The sequence below is a fragment of the Saimiri boliviensis genome, chromosome 5 (assembly GCF_048565385.1).
Source record: "Saimiri boliviensis isolate mSaiBol1 chromosome 5, mSaiBol1.pri, whole genome shotgun sequence".
Classification (NCBI taxonomy): Eukaryota; Metazoa; Chordata; class Mammalia; order Primates; family Cebidae; genus Saimiri; species Saimiri boliviensis.
The window spans coordinates 145,997,489-146,015,031 of NC_133453.1; the positions used below are offsets into that span (position 1 = coordinate 145,997,489).

At 51.3% G+C, this 17,543-nt stretch overlaps 1 protein-coding gene across 11 annotated transcripts in view; it reads right to left on the reverse strand.

Annotated features, from left to right (window-relative positions):
- Positions 1 to 17,543, reverse strand: part of APBA2 (amyloid beta precursor protein binding family A member 2) — a 220,688-nt gene that overhangs the window by 173,718 nt on the left and 29,427 nt on the right. For 6 of the 11 annotated variants that reach the window (XM_039479984.2, XM_074400121.1, XM_039479986.2 and 3 more), the window contains exon 2: positions 3,780 to 3,853. The gene's annotated coding sequence lies outside the window, so the exon portion shown is untranslated. Of the gene's footprint in view, positions 1 to 3,748; positions 3,854 to 17,543 lie in introns of all 11 variants that reach the window. The other 5 variants (XM_039479985.2, XM_039479983.2, XM_074400118.1 and 2 more) reach the window with 1 other exon arrangement.

The window sequence follows — 17,543 nt, forward strand, 5'->3', positions numbered from 1 at the left end:
TTGGCCAGGATGGGGAAAAGAGAGAGCCCTCACACACTGCTGGTGGGAATGCAAAACGGTGCAGCTGAAGTGGAAGATGGTTTGACAGTTCCTCACAAAGTTAAACTCGGAGTTACCACATAATGAAACAATTCCACTCCTAAACACACACACACACACACACACACACACACACACACACACACGCGAGTCAAAACAAGTACTGAAACAAACACTGTCCACACATGCTAACAGCAGCATTACTCCTGACAGCCAAAAGGGGGAAATAACCCAAACTCATCAACTGAGGGCACGAACAGAAGTGGTGTATGTGCAGAATGGAATACTGCCCAGCCCTAAAAAGGACAGAAGTTCTGGTACGTGTCGCAACCTGGACGATCCGTGTAAACTTTATGCCAAGTCAAAGCAGCCAGAAAGAAAACGCTATAAAGTATACGATTTCTAATTTATAGGAAATATCCAGAATAGGTAAATCCATGAAGACAGAAAGCAGACTGCGGTTGCCAGAGACTGGGGTTGGGGGCTGGGGAGTGACTGCTTCATGGAGCATTTCCCTCTGGGATGATGAAAACACGTGGGAACTAGATACAGATGGTGTGTGCCCAGCGCTGCAAATGCACTACGTGTTACTGAATGACACACTTTCAAATGGTAATGGCTAATGTTATGTCATACGAATTTTCCCTAAATTTTCTAAAACACCTACAGACAACATCATATCTAATGGTGAGAAACTGGCCACTTTCCTCCTGAGGCTGACCACCAGGGAAGGGAGAGGGAAATCAGCAGCACCAGGGCTGCCGGGTGCTCGGGAAGGTGAGGGCAGAAGCCCCGTGTTGGGTCTGTCCTCGTGGGGCCTGTCACAGCGGAGTGACAGGGCGGGAAGCCCACTAGAGCAGGCTTCAGGGTGGCCAGGCTGACTGCTGGCTTTTAGAGGTGGGGTCACAGCCTTCCTGCACCTTCTCTTGAAATCACTCAAAACCAACACAGAATGAGAAATCACAACGGCACCTGCAAACCTGGCCAGACCAAGTGCTGAGGCCACACCGGGATGAGGCGTCCTGGGGAAGAGGGGGAGGCACAGAAGCCTTTTCAAGTCCAGCCTCACAGCTCACCTCTACGGCCCCAGAAGGCCCAAGCACTGAGACAGCAGCACAGAAAGCGAGTGAGGCAGGAAGCAGGGGGCGGGAGCGGTCAGACCCCTAGCCACTCAGAGGAGGACACCCTGACCCCTGAGCAGGGATATCCTGGGGAAAGGGCACCACGGGCTCCATGTGAGAGGAGGGCGGGGAACACGGTGACACCAGTGAGCAGCTGCCTGCTGAGTACCGGTGCCCCTCCCCGACCCAAACCTACCGCAGACTCGGCGCCCATCCCCAGGGCAGGAGGCTGGAGAAATGGAACTCTCTCAGCTCTGGGGATGCTCGTTCCTGCCTCATGAGGCAGCCTATACTGACTGATATCCTACACACTGCCTAAGGATTCACCTAAAGATGATATAACTCTATACATTACAGTCAGGGTTAGGGTTAGATGGAGCAGCTCTCACCGGGGAAACCTATGCGTTCAACCATCTTGACCGCACAGGGGACTAAGAAATAGCAGCATGCCCATATTCGTTACAAATGTGGCGATGAATCCAGAGGGCAAAGCGACAAGAGCTTGGAGTGGTGGCCTATGGGAGCGGGCAGGGCAGGGGCTGCAGGGAGACAGTCTGGGAGGCCAGGGGCCTGCTATTTTTTTCACAAACCTTATAAAACTCTTTGACGTCTTAAAATATGCATACGCACCATACTGACAACATAAAAACTATGTCAAAAAAAGTAGACCGAGCCTTTGCGGTGTGAAGAGGGTGAGGGTGGGTGGTCTGGGTAAGTATCCCAAGGCACAAGCCCATCCTAGCTGCCTGGTTTCCCCAGCGTCCTGAACAGGGCGTGGTGTGGTGACGGAGGTGTGGCTGAGGTTCTGATTCCAGTTCTACCACGTGAGTAACAAGCTCGGTTTCCTCACCCCTAGGATCCATTAGGAGAGTGACCGTGGCTTCCTCAGCACAATGCCTGGTGCGTGTGGGATACATCCTGCTGTCCCTGCTTCTGAGGTCTCACCTAATACCTGAAGGAGCTGGAGTGCTCTGGGTTGAGAAGCAAGAGCAAGACAGGCTGGGCAGGTCAGGATGTCCCCTAAGACAGGGTGTGGAGAGATGGTGCCAAGCCAGCTCCTGGGAACGGGGTCTGGTTACAGATCAAAACTGTGGGGAAGCCACTGGGAGCAGGGTCACCAGGGAGAGCAGTCTGTCAGAACAGGGAGCTGGAACGCGGCTCAGAAGGCCCACTAAATGACAGAGCACAGCTGTGGCCCCACTGTGCACTGCACCCAGAAATTCTGCTGGGCACGGGACTCCTGCGAGACAATTGCCAGCTGTGGAAAATGCTCCCATCTCTGCAGGAGGGGGCTGAGCTGCTCCCAAGACCAGACCCCGCAGGCAGTTCAAGAATGGGCCCCGCCCTGTGAGGAGACTTATCAGAGGTTGAATTATGTCTCCCCCAATCCCCAGGTCCTGTGTCTGGGACCTTGTTTGGAAATAAGGTCTCTGCAGATAATCAAGTTAAAATGAGGTCCTTAGGGTAGGCCCTCATCCAATATGAGTGGTGTCTTTACTAAAAAGGGGAAATTTGGATACACAGATAGAGACACAGGGAGATGGTCATGCCAAGCTTACAACTGTGCTACCAGGTCAGCGTGGTGGTCTGCAATCCCAACACTTTGGGAGTTTGAGGCAGGAGGATCACCTGAGGCCAGGAGTTCAAGACCATCCTGGCCAACACGGTGAAACCCAGTCTCTACTAAAAGTACACAAATTAGCTGGGTGTGGTGGCGGGTAGCTGTAGTCCCAGCTACTTGGGAGGCTGAGGCAGGAGAATCGCTTGATCCCAGGAGGTGGAGGTTACAGTGAGATCGCGCCACTGTACTCCAGCCTGGCGACAGACACAGAGACTCTGTCTCAAAAAAGAGACTTCCCCAGGAAACTAACCAGGCCTGGTCTCTAGCAGTGCCCAGCAGATGACAGCCCTCAGGTCCCAACAGTGCAGGACATAGCCAGAGTGTCTTGCATAATCGCCTGTGGGGACTAACTGTGGTGACCACCAGTGTCTCTGGCTGCCCGGCTGCTGCCCCGGGGGTGGGCCCTGCTCACATGGCGATGCCTGGGAATGGCCACCTGGGTCAAGGCGAGCAGCCTGGGGTACAGAATTTAGGAATTGTTATTGTCACGTCAGGCAGAAAGAGCCTGCCCACTTTCTGCCGGCCCCTCCTCAAGGGCCCTGGGAGGAACTGACCACCAGGACGCCCGGGCCCATCTGCACCCCATGGGGAAGGAAGGCTGCCCAAGGAAGCAGCACAGCTCCACTGGAGGACAGAGGCACTCAGTGCAGCTGGGAGAAGAGACCTGGGGTGTCCCGGGGACCGGATCTCAGAGTCAGACTGACGTGGTCACAGGAAATGCACGGTCTTCTCCTGGCAAGTGGTCCCCTACAAATGCCTGTTCTTCCCCTTTCACCTCAAAATAAATGTAAGTTTGTAAAAGCAGGGAGCAAAAATATTTAGCGTAGCTGTGTTTAAGCTTCTGTGCGAGAAAGGTGAGGCCGTAGTGGCTGTAACTCTTCCCATGGCCCCCAGTTAGCACATCCGCCCAGACTCATGCGCAAAGGCCACACGGAGAGCAGTGGTGACCGTGATGGGCTCTACTCACTCGGAATCCCCAGGCACAAGAAGACGCTCACCCTGTCCGTCCACAGTCCTGGCCTCTTGCTGGTTTGTCCACAGGAGATTTGGCAATGCGTCAATATTCAGGGGACTGTAAAGAAGAAGAGCACAAATGAATGAAGTGTCCACCAGCTGAGAAAGGAAACCGCTGATTCACCACAGAGGGGCGGTCATAGGTGGCAATGACGGGCCACACACTGGGGGGCGAACAGCTGCCTCCCCAGAACCTCTAGAGCAGCTGGAACTCCAAGGCTCTCCAGAGCGGCCCAACGTCTGAAAAAACCAAGAGTCACGGGCTGACTGTGATTCTCCCCAAGTCTTCAAGTGATCCCTCGTGTTTATTCTCAGACGTCAGTGAGTGCGGACAGCTAATGCTTTTGGGCCACGGGCAGCAGGGCTTCGTGCTAGGCTCGTGGGGATTCCATTTTTCAAGCCCTTTCGTAGGAAGATAAGAGAACTATGGTGCCATTAATATTTCAGGTTTCATTTGCTCTGATAGGAAATGAAACACATTCATCAAGGTTCTCTTCCCAACTTCTTTTTTTCAAATTACAAAATGCTGCATGAGATACGGAGCTTGTGGAATTTGGGTTATTTATCTTTAAATAGTGCATGCCACACCTAGCAGGCTGGGGGATGTTCTACCAAACACACTAAACAAACCCCTTACAGAGAAAGGGTCATGGTGCCCATGTGCTGGTGCCCAGAGGAGCCATCGGATTAGCAAGTGACACTGTTTCTCCTTGAGATGCAGGTGATCCTCAGTGCTCAGCCAGCACCCCTTACCGATCAGCGCCATCTGCCCGGACTTTGCCCAGAACTGAGCTGCAGAGACAGACACCTTGGGTCACGTCCTAGCTCTGCCACTGACATGCTGAGACTGTGTAACCTGCCTGTGCCTCAGTTTCCTTACCACGAAGAATGGTAAGAGCACTGATATGGGGGTTCAGGTCCCAGCTCCAGCACCTGCTCCCAACCCCTCACCGTCATCTTTCTACCATGTCAAACGAGGGAGCTCACATCCATTCCTCGGGAGGTTCCTCCGGCTTTAACATCCGCAGCTGCTACCTTCCGACTTGCTACTTCCTCTAATCTGTTTCCTGCCCGGGAGCAGGCCACCCACCTGGAGGTCCCCTAAACCCCAACATTTATTCCCACACCATGGGGCCACTCTGATACTGAAGCACAAGAGGGAGTACTGGCCATCTGGGGGGAAACCCAGCCAAAACCCCACCTGCCTTCCCCCACCGTGGTGTGGGCATGAGGGGCACGCCGAGAGCCGGGGACTCTAAAGGGTCCCATGGGGGCACAGTGCTGCATGACAAGGCCACTGCCTCCAAGCCACGGTGTGCAAAGCACACCTGAGGTCCTGGGCCTAGACCCTGCCCATGGCTGCCTGGCCCATCGCATACCACATCCCTGTGCCATCTGTGCCTCACCTCTTCTGTGCCCATGTGGGAAGCTTTTTGTTGCCGTTGTTCCTCTAGAACCTTCCTGGCAAACTCCTATTCATTCTTCAAATCCCAGCTGGTGCAGGCATCCCTGAATTCTGGGGGCAATCACACTTTTCTCAGCCCTGTCTTCTTTCAGTCCTCACCAGCATGCATGACCACCTCTCCCACTTCCTCACAGGCTCCTACCTGGCCCCAAGAGGGCACACGGTTTATAGGCTGGATGTGACGCTGCCGGCCAGCAGACCCTCAAATGCAGCCTTGAAGAAGGAAGAAAAATGCAAACAACTGCCAAGGCTGGGCAAGGGCCTCTGGTGGGTGAGGAGGGGGCGTCGGGCTGGGGGTCAAAGATGCCAGGCTACAAAGATACCGGGCTGCATTTCCTTTCTGTGGCAAAGGAAACAGCCACAGAACATGCTATTGATGCCACACAGAGCACCGACAGCCATGCTCAAGCCCGTTCTTATCCCACGGACAAACGGGGCCACCAGACGTTTCTGACTGTGGAGGGGGTTATCACATCAATATGGTGCAGGATGATCTGGGGGAGCAGGGCTCATCTGGGAGCCCCCAGAAAGGAAATGCAGAGGTTGTCCCAAGGGCTGAACATGCGCAGCCCCCCTGGGACAAGCGAGCTGGCTGCAGGACGCTCACCAGTTCCCTGCTGCAGGGTGTGCTGATGAAGCTGTTCAGGAGACCTGCACGGGGAAAGAGTTCCTCCCTGACCTCTGCCTGCTCTGGGAAGACCCAGGCCTGCATCCTGAGCCAGAGAAAGCCTGGCCGGCCCCACACCACACTGCAAAACCACCGTGACCTGCCACGGGGCTGCAGGCTGCCACCTGCCACATGCTCCTGAGGCTAAGCACGCAGCCGATTTGACCAGGAGCAGAGGTGCGGCCGCCTGTGAACGAGGGAGTTGTCAGTTGTTCATTCTCCCTCCACTCCACAGCCGCAGGCGGGGCTCGGGCTCCAGGCTCCGTGCGTGCCACAGTGCCCTGCAGGGCACGTGTGGCATCCTGCCTGTCTCCCTTGGCTCAGCCTCTCTTCCGGTCCACTCAGGTACAAGGTTCGCAGAGAAGTGCAGAACACTCCAGAACTCTCAGATAATCCCCACCATGAACTGGCGAGCGGCCCTGTCTAGCCTGGCAGTGAGCGGCCGGGACAGAAACGCTCACTGACCTGGGCAACAACCCCACGCAGGACGCCAAGCGACCAGTCGCCTGCTCTCCAGCCGCCACGGCGACACCAGGGCCAGCAGCAGCCTCTGAAGCAAGCCCCCTCCAACTGGGATCCTGCACAGGCCCCGCTGCACCCCCACACACCCACTCCCATCCCCACCACACCCACACCCACATCCATCAGGCACTCCTTTAACATGCGTCCTGCCACAGTGCTCCCACAGTGATGCGGTCACCAGGGGCGACAGGAGGGAAGGCTGGTGGAGAGGAGGACGGCCGGGGAGGCCATCTGGCTTGCCCCACACACCTGGGAGTCCTACCTCCCCTGAGGACAGGGACTTGGGGCCTGGAGGGGCCGCAGCACATCAAGGCTGCTCCTGTGTCCCTCTCCCTTCAGGAGTGAGTCACGCCTCCTTTCCTGAGTTCTCCCCGTGTGCCAGTTGACCAGGCGGCCATTCCAAAACAAAGAAGCGGCTTGGCTACCAAGGGCAGTGGCCTAGGTTGGGACCCGGCTCTGCCACTGCCTGGCTCTGTGGCGCCAGGAATGCTTCTTCACCTCCCTATGCCTCTTCTCTCACCCACAGAAAGGAGACGACCATGGCTCAACGCAGGCAACGCTGCAGAACTCAAGGAACCCGCCTGAGCCTGCAGCCCCTCCCGCAGAACCCGTGCCTCCCAAGCACTCAGCAAACACTCAACGGTGATTCCAATCCCGATCTGGGCAGAATCCTGGACGACCAATTGGGGGCGGCTTCCTTGCCCCATGGTGGCATCTAAATAGCAGGCAGCTGTGCTGGGGTAGGCGGGTGAAAGGAGCAAGGGAGGGTGCTCAGACCAGAGAGGGGCAGAAGTGGGGGCCGGATACAGTGAGGGCCGCTCTCCAGAGACCCCAGCATCCCTGCCCCACACCACGGGAAGTCAGGGTGCACAAGGATGTGACAAAAGGGTCTTCTCAAAACAGGAGTCAGCTAGTAAGACAAAAAGCAACTAAGGAGCTACGAAAACAAAGACGTGCTAGCCGAGTCATTCCGCCTGTGTCAAAACCCATAAAATATACAACATGAAGAGTGAACCCTAACATGTTTTAACTATGGACTCCAGTTAATAATAATACTGACTCGTGCTGGGTGCGGTGGCTCACACCCGTAATCCCAGCACTTTGGGAGGCTAAGGCGGGTGAATCACAAGGTCAGGAGATCAAGACTATCCTGGCTAACATGATGAAACCCCGCCCCTACTTAAAATACAAAAAAAAAGTAGCCAGGCATAGTGGCACATGCCTGTAGTCCCAGTTACTTGGGAAGCGAGGCAGGAGACTTGCTTGATCCTGGGAGGCGGAGGTTGCAGTGAGCCAAGATGGCACCACTGCACTCCAGCCTGGGCAACAGAGCAAGAATCCATCACAAAAAAAATAATAATAATACTGGCTCATCAATGGTAACGAACGTACCACACCACTGTAAGACGTTAATAATGAGGAAACGGGAAATGGGGTGAAAGTGTACAGGAGAATTCCCTGAACTTTCTGTTCAATTTCTCCAAAGCCCTAAAACTGCTGAAAAAATTAAGTCTATTATTTTTTTAATATGGTACTTGATTGACTCAAAGGTCTAAATGTTTGAATGGGATACCATTAAAGAGCCAATGGGTCAAAAGAAGGTGGGGCTATGGGATTCTCCCAGAATGCAGTGCAAGCCAGATCCTGGGGAGGAGCCTGGGAGGAAAGCGGGTTTCTCCTGATGCTGATGAAGGCCATCAGGCTCCGGGCACCGTCCCAAACCCCCACATCACAGTCCCTCTCTCTCCAAATCGACGAGTGTTCATGAGAATTCTCGGGACTTTAGTTATTTACCGACTTCCCCCAGTACTGCTTTCCTGAGGGTGTGGAGGGAGGGCAGGGAGGATGAGAACAGCAAAGGAAACCTTAGTAACCGTGCCGCCCTTTCCCGGGTCCTTGGCTTCTCCCAGGCTGCCACATTCCCCTCCTCATGGCCTCAGACAGTCCCCCTCTCTCTATTCAGCTGTCGGCAGCCAATTGCTTTTTTGCGAACTTTCCCTTTTTTTGAAAAGTGTATTTCTTTAGAGGGCGTCCCAATGAAGCCTTTCAGAAAGGCAATTCAGCATTCTCTATCGAGAACTTAAATAGGCATATCCTTGGGCCCAAAAACTCCATTTCCAGGAGGACTCACATGTATAAAAAATGATGTCTGAAGATTTTCATTGCAGCAATCTTTTAAAAAACTGGAAACCTAAGTACCCATAAATAAGAGAACCGTTAAATAAATGACAGCAGAGTTTGTGTGCTGTTAAAAGTCCATGGTGCATATGGGGTATGTGTGTGGTGTGTGTGGGACATGATGTGTGTGAGGTGGACATGGTATCTGAGTGGTGTGTGTGGTGTACATGGGTTAAGTGTGTGGCATATGTGAGGTGGGCATGGTATATATGTGGTGTATGGTGTGTGAGGTGGGTATGATATGGGTATGTGCATGGTATGTGCTGTGTGGTGTATATGGGATATGTGTGTTGTGTGTGGTGTGTATGGGGTATGTGTGGTGTGTGTGAGGTGGGTATGATATGTGGGTGGGGTGTGTGTGTGTTGTATATGGGTTAAATGTGTGGGGTGTGTGAGGTGGGCATGGTGATTATGTGGTTGTGTGGTATGTGTGAGGTGGGTATATGTGTTTGGTGTGCAGTGTGCATGGGGTATGTGTGTGGTGTGTATAAGGTGGGTATATGTGTTTGGTGTGTGGTGTGTATGGGGCATGTGTGTGGTATGCGAGAGGTGGGTATATGTGTGTGGTGTATGTGAGATGGGTATGATCTGTGTAATGTGTGGTGTGCATGGGGTATGTGTGTGGTGTGTATAAGGTAGGTATATGTGTTTGGTGTGTGGTGTGTATGGGGCATGTGTGTGGTATGCGAGAGGTGGGTATATGTGTGTGGCGTATGGAAGATGGGTATGATGTGTGTGATGTGTGGTGTGCATGGGGTATGTGTGTGGTGTGTGGTGTATATGGGATATGTGTGTGGTATGTGTGAAGTGGGTATATGTGTGTGGTGTGAGATGGGTATGTGTGTGGTGTGTGGTGTGCATGGGTTATGTGTGTGATGTGTGGCGTGTATGGGGTATGTCTGTGGTGTGTGGTATATATGGGGTATGTGTGTGGTGTGTGATGTGTATGGGGAATGTGTGTGTGGTGTGTGAGAGGTGGGTATGATGTATGTGGTATGTGATGTGTATGGGCTATGTGCGTGGTATGTGAGAGGTGGGTATTTCTGTGTGGTGTGTGGTGTGTATGGGGTATGTGTGTGTGGTGTGTGAGGTGGGTATGATATGTGGTGTATGGCGTATGTGTGTGGTGTGTGTGAGGTGGGCATGGTATATATGTATTGTGTGATGTGTGAGGTGGGTATGATATATGTATTGTGTGTGGTGTGAGGGGGTATGTGTGTGGTGTGTGTGAGGTGGGCATATGTGTGTGGTGTGTGGTGTGTATGGGGTATGTGTGTGGTGTGTGGGGAGTATGGGGAATGTGTGTGGTGTGTGTGAGGTGGGCATGGTATGTATGTAGTGTGATGACATATGTATTGTCTGTGGTATGGGGAGGTATGTGTTTGGTATGTGTGATGTGGGTATATGTGTGTGGTGTGTGGTGTGTATGGGGTATGTGTGTGATGTGTATGGGGAATGTGTGTGGTATATGTGAGGTGGGCATGGTATACATGAAGTGTGTGGTGTGTGAGGTGGGTATGATATATGTGTTGTGTGTGGGTGTGTATGGGGAATGCGTGTGGTGTGTGTGAGGTGAGCATGGTACATATGTAGTGTGTGGTAGGTATGATATATGTGTTGTGTGTGGTGTGTATGGGGAATGTGTGTGGTGTGTGGGTGGGTATGATATATGTGTTATATGGGTGTGTATGGGGAATGTGTGTGGTGTGTGTGAGGTGGGCATGGCATATATATATATAGTGTGTGGTGTGTGAGGTGGGTATGATATATGTGTTGTGTGTGGGTGTGTATGGGGAATGCGTGTAGTGTGTGTGAGGTGAGCATGGTACATATGTAGTGTGTGGTGGGTATGATACATGTGTTGTGTGTGGTGTGTATGGGGAATGTGTGTGGTGTGTGGGTGGGTATATGTGTTGTGTGGGTGTGTATGGGGATGTGTGTGGTGTGTGTGAGGTGGGCATGGCATATATATAGTGTGTGGTGTGTGAGGTGGGTATGATATATGTGTTGTGTGGTGTGTATGGCGCATGTGTGTGGTGTGTGTGAGGTGAGCATGGTATATATGTAGTGTGTGGTGTGTGAGGTGGGTATGATATATGTGTTGTGTGGGTGTGTATGGGGAATGTGTGTGGTGTGTGAGGTGGGTATGATATACGTGTTGTGTGTGCTGTGTATGGGGTATGTGTGTGGTGTGTGAGGTGGGCATGGCATGTGTGTAGTGTGTGAGAGGTGGGTATGATATGTGTGTTGCATATGGTGTGTATGGGGCATGTGTGTGGTGTGAGGTGGGCACGGTACGTGTGTGGTGCGTGTATGTATGCACACACATGCATACCTGTGTACTGCAGATGACAGGCAGGCCGGCAGCCCAGGTCACGCAGCGGTGACCAGTTCAGCCGAGGCAGGGCTCAGCTGGGGAGTGGCCAGGCCCCCAGCAGCTTGGGACCCTGAATGCACTAAGAGCCCAGGAGGAAAGAACCAGCTGTGTCCCTATCACTCAAAGCAGCTTCACAAGGAGCTGATCAGGCAGCCCAGGAATCCTGGGGAAGACATCTTCTGTAACTTTTCCTGGGCAGGGGAGGTCCGGGGTGCGTGGACAGGACCAGTCCCTCCTGGCATGCGCAGCTGAGGGGCGGCAGGACCGGGGAAGTGCGCTGCATGGGAAGAGAGGGGCTGGGAACACAGCACTCAAGCTGCAATCCCGGTGGAATATCCAGCCGCACCCTCAGGCCCGTGGGCGTCACAGAAGAACAAAGGCACTCCAGAAGGAAGCCATGCACGAGATGGCCCAACCCCAGCCGTCCTTCGAATTTCTGCTGCAATTCTGAATCCTTCATAGATGAAGTTCAAAATACAGTATTTTCACATATACAGATCTTCTTCCAAAAACTGCTTTCCCTTCACACGTCACCTAGTGCCATTAAACTCTCATACACCGGACTTGGAGGTGAGCTGCTTCCCCAAGGCCTAAACCGCAAAGCAGCCCCTGCGAGAAGCCCTGGGAGGAGCAGGGGGAGCCTGACTGCTCCCCTCCCCTCCCTCAACTGCAACACTAATGGAAAGCTAGAGAACATCCCTGACCCTTCCCTTAGGAAGCACGTTCGCAGAATTAAAAAGCAAATAAGTAATTTTCAGACTAGACACCATAGAAGGCTAAAATATGTTTTAAAACTCCAATGTTTCACCTCAAGGACTTCCACATGGAGGGAGAAAGAGCATGCTGTTGGCACAATCATCCAGGGCCCCAGTGTTCCTAGAGGGGTGTGCGTGAGTTACCCCACCAGCCCGCAGCCTGTCACTGCAGCCCAGGACAGGAGGCTCTAGAGGAGCCGGAGCTACTCACTGACCCAGATGGCAGCCAGAGCGAGGACTCTTCATGCAACAGAATCGACGAAACTGGCTTCAAAGTCACCAAACACACTGAAAGAAACTCAGTGCCTTTAGGCTACAACTAGTAGAATGAACTTTTTTTTTTTTTTTTTAAATAACTGCTAAAGCTCTAAAAACGGTGAGACCCACAAGTGGAGGCCCCCGTCTCATGTGCTGCCGTGGCTCCAACTCCTAAGCAATTCCTGAATCCATTCAGTGTGTGGGAACACTGGAGGCGGCAGGCTGTCCCTTTCCACCGCCTGGTGCTGGACTACAGGAAGCAGACAGGCACAGTTCCAGGGACAGTTTCCCAGGGAGTGGCTTGGAAACCTGGGCCCAGGAGACTGAAGTCAGAGCCCCTAGGATCCCGGAGGAAGGGGCAGGAGGTAATACTGTGGCCTGACAGGTCCCGGAGGTGGAACAAGGCAGCAGGTGCAGTGGTGGGTGTGGGCCACTGCCGAGCAGCCTGGTGGTCCCCGCAAGGTGTGAATGGGCACCCAGCCTCAACATGCTGCCCCACCTGCTCCTCGGGCTACTGTGAGGACAAACCCACCTGTCAGATGGGAAGGCTCTGTGTCACACACAGTCAGCAAGGATCCCTGTATCAGGAGGCGGGGCACAGGCCTTCACCTCAGCCACTGAGCAGCCTGCCCCAAGCCAACCCCTTTTGGTCCAGAAGTTTTTGCATTAAACCCTGACCCATCTACAGTGAACACAAACCGTAGTGCAGAGACACATGCTGCTTTATACATAACAAAACGCAATGGTCCCTGTCCCAGATAGCGCAGATGCGTGAAAATAACTAGAATACTAGAATGCAAGCTCCTCGGAGCAACAAAGCCCTCTGGCTGGCCCACTGCAGCGCCTGGCACACAGTAGGTATTCAACAGGTATGTGCTGAATGATGAATGAATGGATCAATGAATGTTTTTAAAACCATTTTCTTATACACACTTAAATGTGTGCTTTCACAGTAAATACATACACAAGGTACTCGAGATATCTGCAAGTAAAAGGCCTAGGGAAAAAGAATAAAATAATTAAAATCAGAGGCCAGGCATGGTGGCTCACACCTGTAATCCCAGCACTTTGGGAGGCCAAGGCAGGAGGATCACAAGGTCAGGGGTTCAAGAGCAGCCTGGGCAACACAATGAAAACCCATCTCTACTAAAACACAAAAAATTAGCTGGGCATGGTGGCAGACACCTGTAATCCCAGCTGCTTGGGAGGCAGAGGCAGAAGAATTGCTTGAACCTGGGAGGCAGAGGTTGCAGTGAGCTGAGATTGTGCCACAGCATTCCAGCCTGAGCAACAGAGCGAGGCTCCTTCTCAAAAAAATAAATAAATAAATAAATAATAATCAGGAGACATCAGGGCCCTCCTCTGACATCTCTGCAGACTGGAGGATTGCTCAATAACCATAGTAGGGTGCCTGCCAGAAATGAGGCCAGCTCCTCTCCTGCCTCCAGGGAACCTGAAGAGTAAAGAACAGACAACCTCTGGAAGGTGCTGGGCCGTGTCCCCCAGGCCTGAGCTGTAACATCCTGTAACAACCAGGCGGCCATCAAGACTCCTCAGTCCGAGCCTCGCTCACCCTGCTGCTCCCAGAGATCAGTGGCTGACAGCTAGAACTCGGGGCTTTTATGAGCTCCCTCTCCTTAGCAACGCTGTCGGGAACTGGATGCGGTTCCCAAATACAAGATCCTGTCCTGATCGGCCCCCTTGCAGATCCTAAAACTCCTTGGTGAGGCCACAGTTTCTACATTTCAGATTCAAAGCACAAAAGGACAGATCTTTGAATAACCCACATATCTTAAATCACAGTATAGTCTCAGAAACACAAAGTCTCTCCTCTGGCCCCTCCTTGAAATGGCCTGACTCTACATGTCATAAAATGGATGGGAAGTAGCATCTCCATGACCCAAAATATGAAAATTGGAAACACTTCCAGGTCTTCCAAATAGCAATAAAAATTATTTCATATAATTTCATATTAAGTCCACTTAATAGAAGTCAAAATATCTCAAACACATACACTACTAGAGTGAACTGACAGGAAACTAAAAATTCCAACAGACACAGCAACATAAATAAAAATGAAAATGTGAAAAAAAAATCACTTCATTGCTATACAGGATTTCCAAAGATGATGCTCCTAAAATCGCTTTTAAAACAGTATGTTCCAACTTCCCACTAATCCAAATTACTCTAGTGACGTCTGGCTTAGGCAGCTCACTGCAAATATGCAGCCTCATTATTTTACTTGGAATGATAATAACGACGAAGCATCTATTTCCATCCCTCTATCACTAAGGCTAACATGAACCTATAATCCGCACTGAAACTGTTCCATTTCTGATTAGAATCAGAAACACTCCAGATGGGCTCAGCACAGCCAAGGGGGGAGGCTGTCCTACAAGGCCACAGTGTAGGCAGGCGCGAATGAATCATGGAGGCAGCTACCTTTTGTTTTTTTAATGTGAAACGTTTCTGAATGGCTTATGCAGCGTGTATTTAATTTAAAACCTCTACTGAGATGAAGAAAGAAAAAGAATACACGCTCAGCTCCAGAGACATGTAAATGAGATTGGGGGAGAGAAGGAAGAGCATGAATTCCTTCCATGACCCCTGAATAGCAGCAGTGGGTCTCAGCATCTTATCTCCACCAAGCAGGCCAGCAGGCAAGCCAGCTGCCACCTCTTCCTGTGCAAACCACAGGCACCATCCCCAAAAGCAAGCAAACGACTATCTTATTTGCTCAGGGATAGCAAAACGGTCCAGGGTTGGCAGCCATGTTTTCTTCCCAAGGAGACCTAACTGCCGTCATCTTTCTCTGGGACCCAGCCCCCCTGAAGAGAGGAGAAAGGTGGCCAGCAGAACCCCAACTGTTCTGCCCACAGACTCCTCTCTACAGACCACCCCTCAGTGAACACAGTTTCCGAATCCAAGATGCAGCATCCATGAACAGAAAACCTTCTGGAGCAGAAGATACTTACGGCTCTTTTTTTTTCTAACATGATCAGTATTTCTCACTCCAAAACCTAGAAGATGTTTACCACTTATAACCAAAAATACTGTTTCCTATAAAATAACCATAAAATGTAAATTGTTCGGTGACCCGTCTTTCTGGAAAAGAATATCACTGAATGAAATTGAGATACTGGCCCAAATATCAAGATGATGGGTCCTGTAACTCTAAATATTTGAATTTTTAAATAACTCCATATCAAGCCCATTTAACAGAAACTATGTCAAGCAGACACACTATTAGAAAAAGTATGAAAATAAAATTTCAAACTGATCAGCTATATCACGAAAAAAAAAAAAAAGAGAGAAAAACTGCTTCATTGCTTTTTAGGATTTCCAAAGATGATGTTAAACCCAGCCACGGTTCTGACGTCCAGGAAAGCAACTGCTGTAGTACAAAAGGACAAGGGTTAAAAGAGATCAGTGGCAGCTCTTTCCCAACTAACCCAGGCAGCGTGACAGAGAGGCTTTCAGCACAGCCCAGGGTGCCCGGGATTGAAAACTCCTTCACCAACCCCCTCCATGGGTGGAAAATGCCCAGATCTTCGTTTTTATGACACAAGACCCTGAAGGTTGCTGAAAAATGCTAGTCCCATCTGACTGGGGCAGCATTTTCATTTGTTGCACACCATTAAGGTTTTGGCAGGTATTCTTGTGCTAGATGTCATTATCCCACCAATCACTGAGCGCTTCTCCCTTCCTGCCCCTGGCACTGCTGCTGGATCCTCTACGGCAAGCCGCCGTTCCTGCCCACCCACCTAAGGACAGAAGCCTCCAACTCTGCCTTGCCAGGAGACTGACCAGTGTGTCTGACAGATGGTGAGTCCTCTGCTGTTCATGGCCCTAAAAAAAGGAGATAATTCTTTCACTCAGACCAAAGTAATCAAATGCTGAAAGGGCTTACAATGAAACATCACATTCCCCAATCTGGACTTCCCCACTCCACTGGCCATCCTTGTCATTATTTCTGATTTTAATTCTACTGGTAGCTATTTTCCACCTCTCTAAATAATTTTTAAACTCCCTTTCCGGGTATCAACTTCAGATAATATTTATTGGCATCCCAGTATGAGAGGTGAGCTTTGCAGGCCACAACCGACCTCCCAGGCTCCGGTGCAAGTGACCAGATGATCACACCAGCTACTGCAGTCACACTCACACCGAGGGGCTCCATTCTTAGCAAGAGCACTGGGATAAAAGAGATCCTTCCAAGAGCTCCCACCTAACTCTGGGAACATAGAAGCATCCATTAGAAGGCCGGTGGTCACACAGCCTTCAGGATGGATAGAGACTCTTTTCTTAACTTTATAAAGCCCTGGAGAGGTGGCATTAATATGGCATGTTAGTTCCTGCCGCACGTTGAGGGCAGGAACTGGCTCCTGCTTCAGTTTGTATCCTCTGCGCCCAGCACCAGGCCCATGTGCTCCATGCAGGATGAGCAAGGAGCTGAGGCCTGTCCACCCAACCCGCGCAAAGGGTAGAGCGGCAGAGAGCATGAGTGGCCAAGATGAAGTCCTCACAGGCTTCTTTGATTCTTTCTACTACTGTATATGAGATATTCTCGATATCTGAGGGATGAAGAGCAAACAAAACGTGCTCTATCCATACAATGGGGATGGGAATCAACCCTAAGGGGAAAGGAAATTCTGATGCATGCTGCAACACAGATGAGGCCTGAGGACTTCAGGTAAAGTGAAAGAAAGCCAGTTCCAAAAACACAAATGCTGTATGATTCCACTCCGAAGTGGCACCTGGAGTCATCAATTCACAGAGACAGAAAGTAGAATGGTGGCTGCTGGGGGCTGCAGGAGTTAGTGTTTAATGGACAGAGTTTCGGACTGCAAGATGAAGAAAGTTCTGGAGATGGATGTGGTGATGGCTGCACAACACTGTGAGTGTATTTAATGCCACAGAATCATACACTTAAACATGTTTCAGATGGTAAATTTCATGTTATGTGTATTTGCCACAATTTTCAAAAACTAAGAAAATGAAGATATCCTCGATGTCAGAAGCCAGGAGAGCGATGCATCAGGCATCACACCAGCAGATTCTCCCAGAACGTTTCCTCCATCAGCTAACCACGAGCCTGGGCTATCCCAGAGAGAAGCCTCAGTGTAAAATCAACAACCTCAGTGGAGTGGCTCCATCAGGGAGTGACAGGGACATGACTTACTACTGGAGGACAAGGCAGCAGTCAGGGAAGATGGCCCACATCTGCTCTGAACTGTGCGGAACATGCAGAACCTCTTTTTTTTTTTTTTTTTTTTTTGAGACGGAGTTTCGCTCTTGTTACCCAGGCTGGAGTGCAATGGTGCGATCTCGGCTCACCACAACCTCCGCCTCCTGGGTTCAGGCAATTCTCCTGCCTCAGCCTCCCGAGTAGCTGGGATTACAGGCACACGCCACCATGCCCAGCTAATTTTTTTTATTTTTATCAGAGACCAGGTTTCACCATGTTGACCAGGATGGTCTCGATCTCTTGACCTCGTGATCCACCCGCCTCAGCCTCCCAAAGTG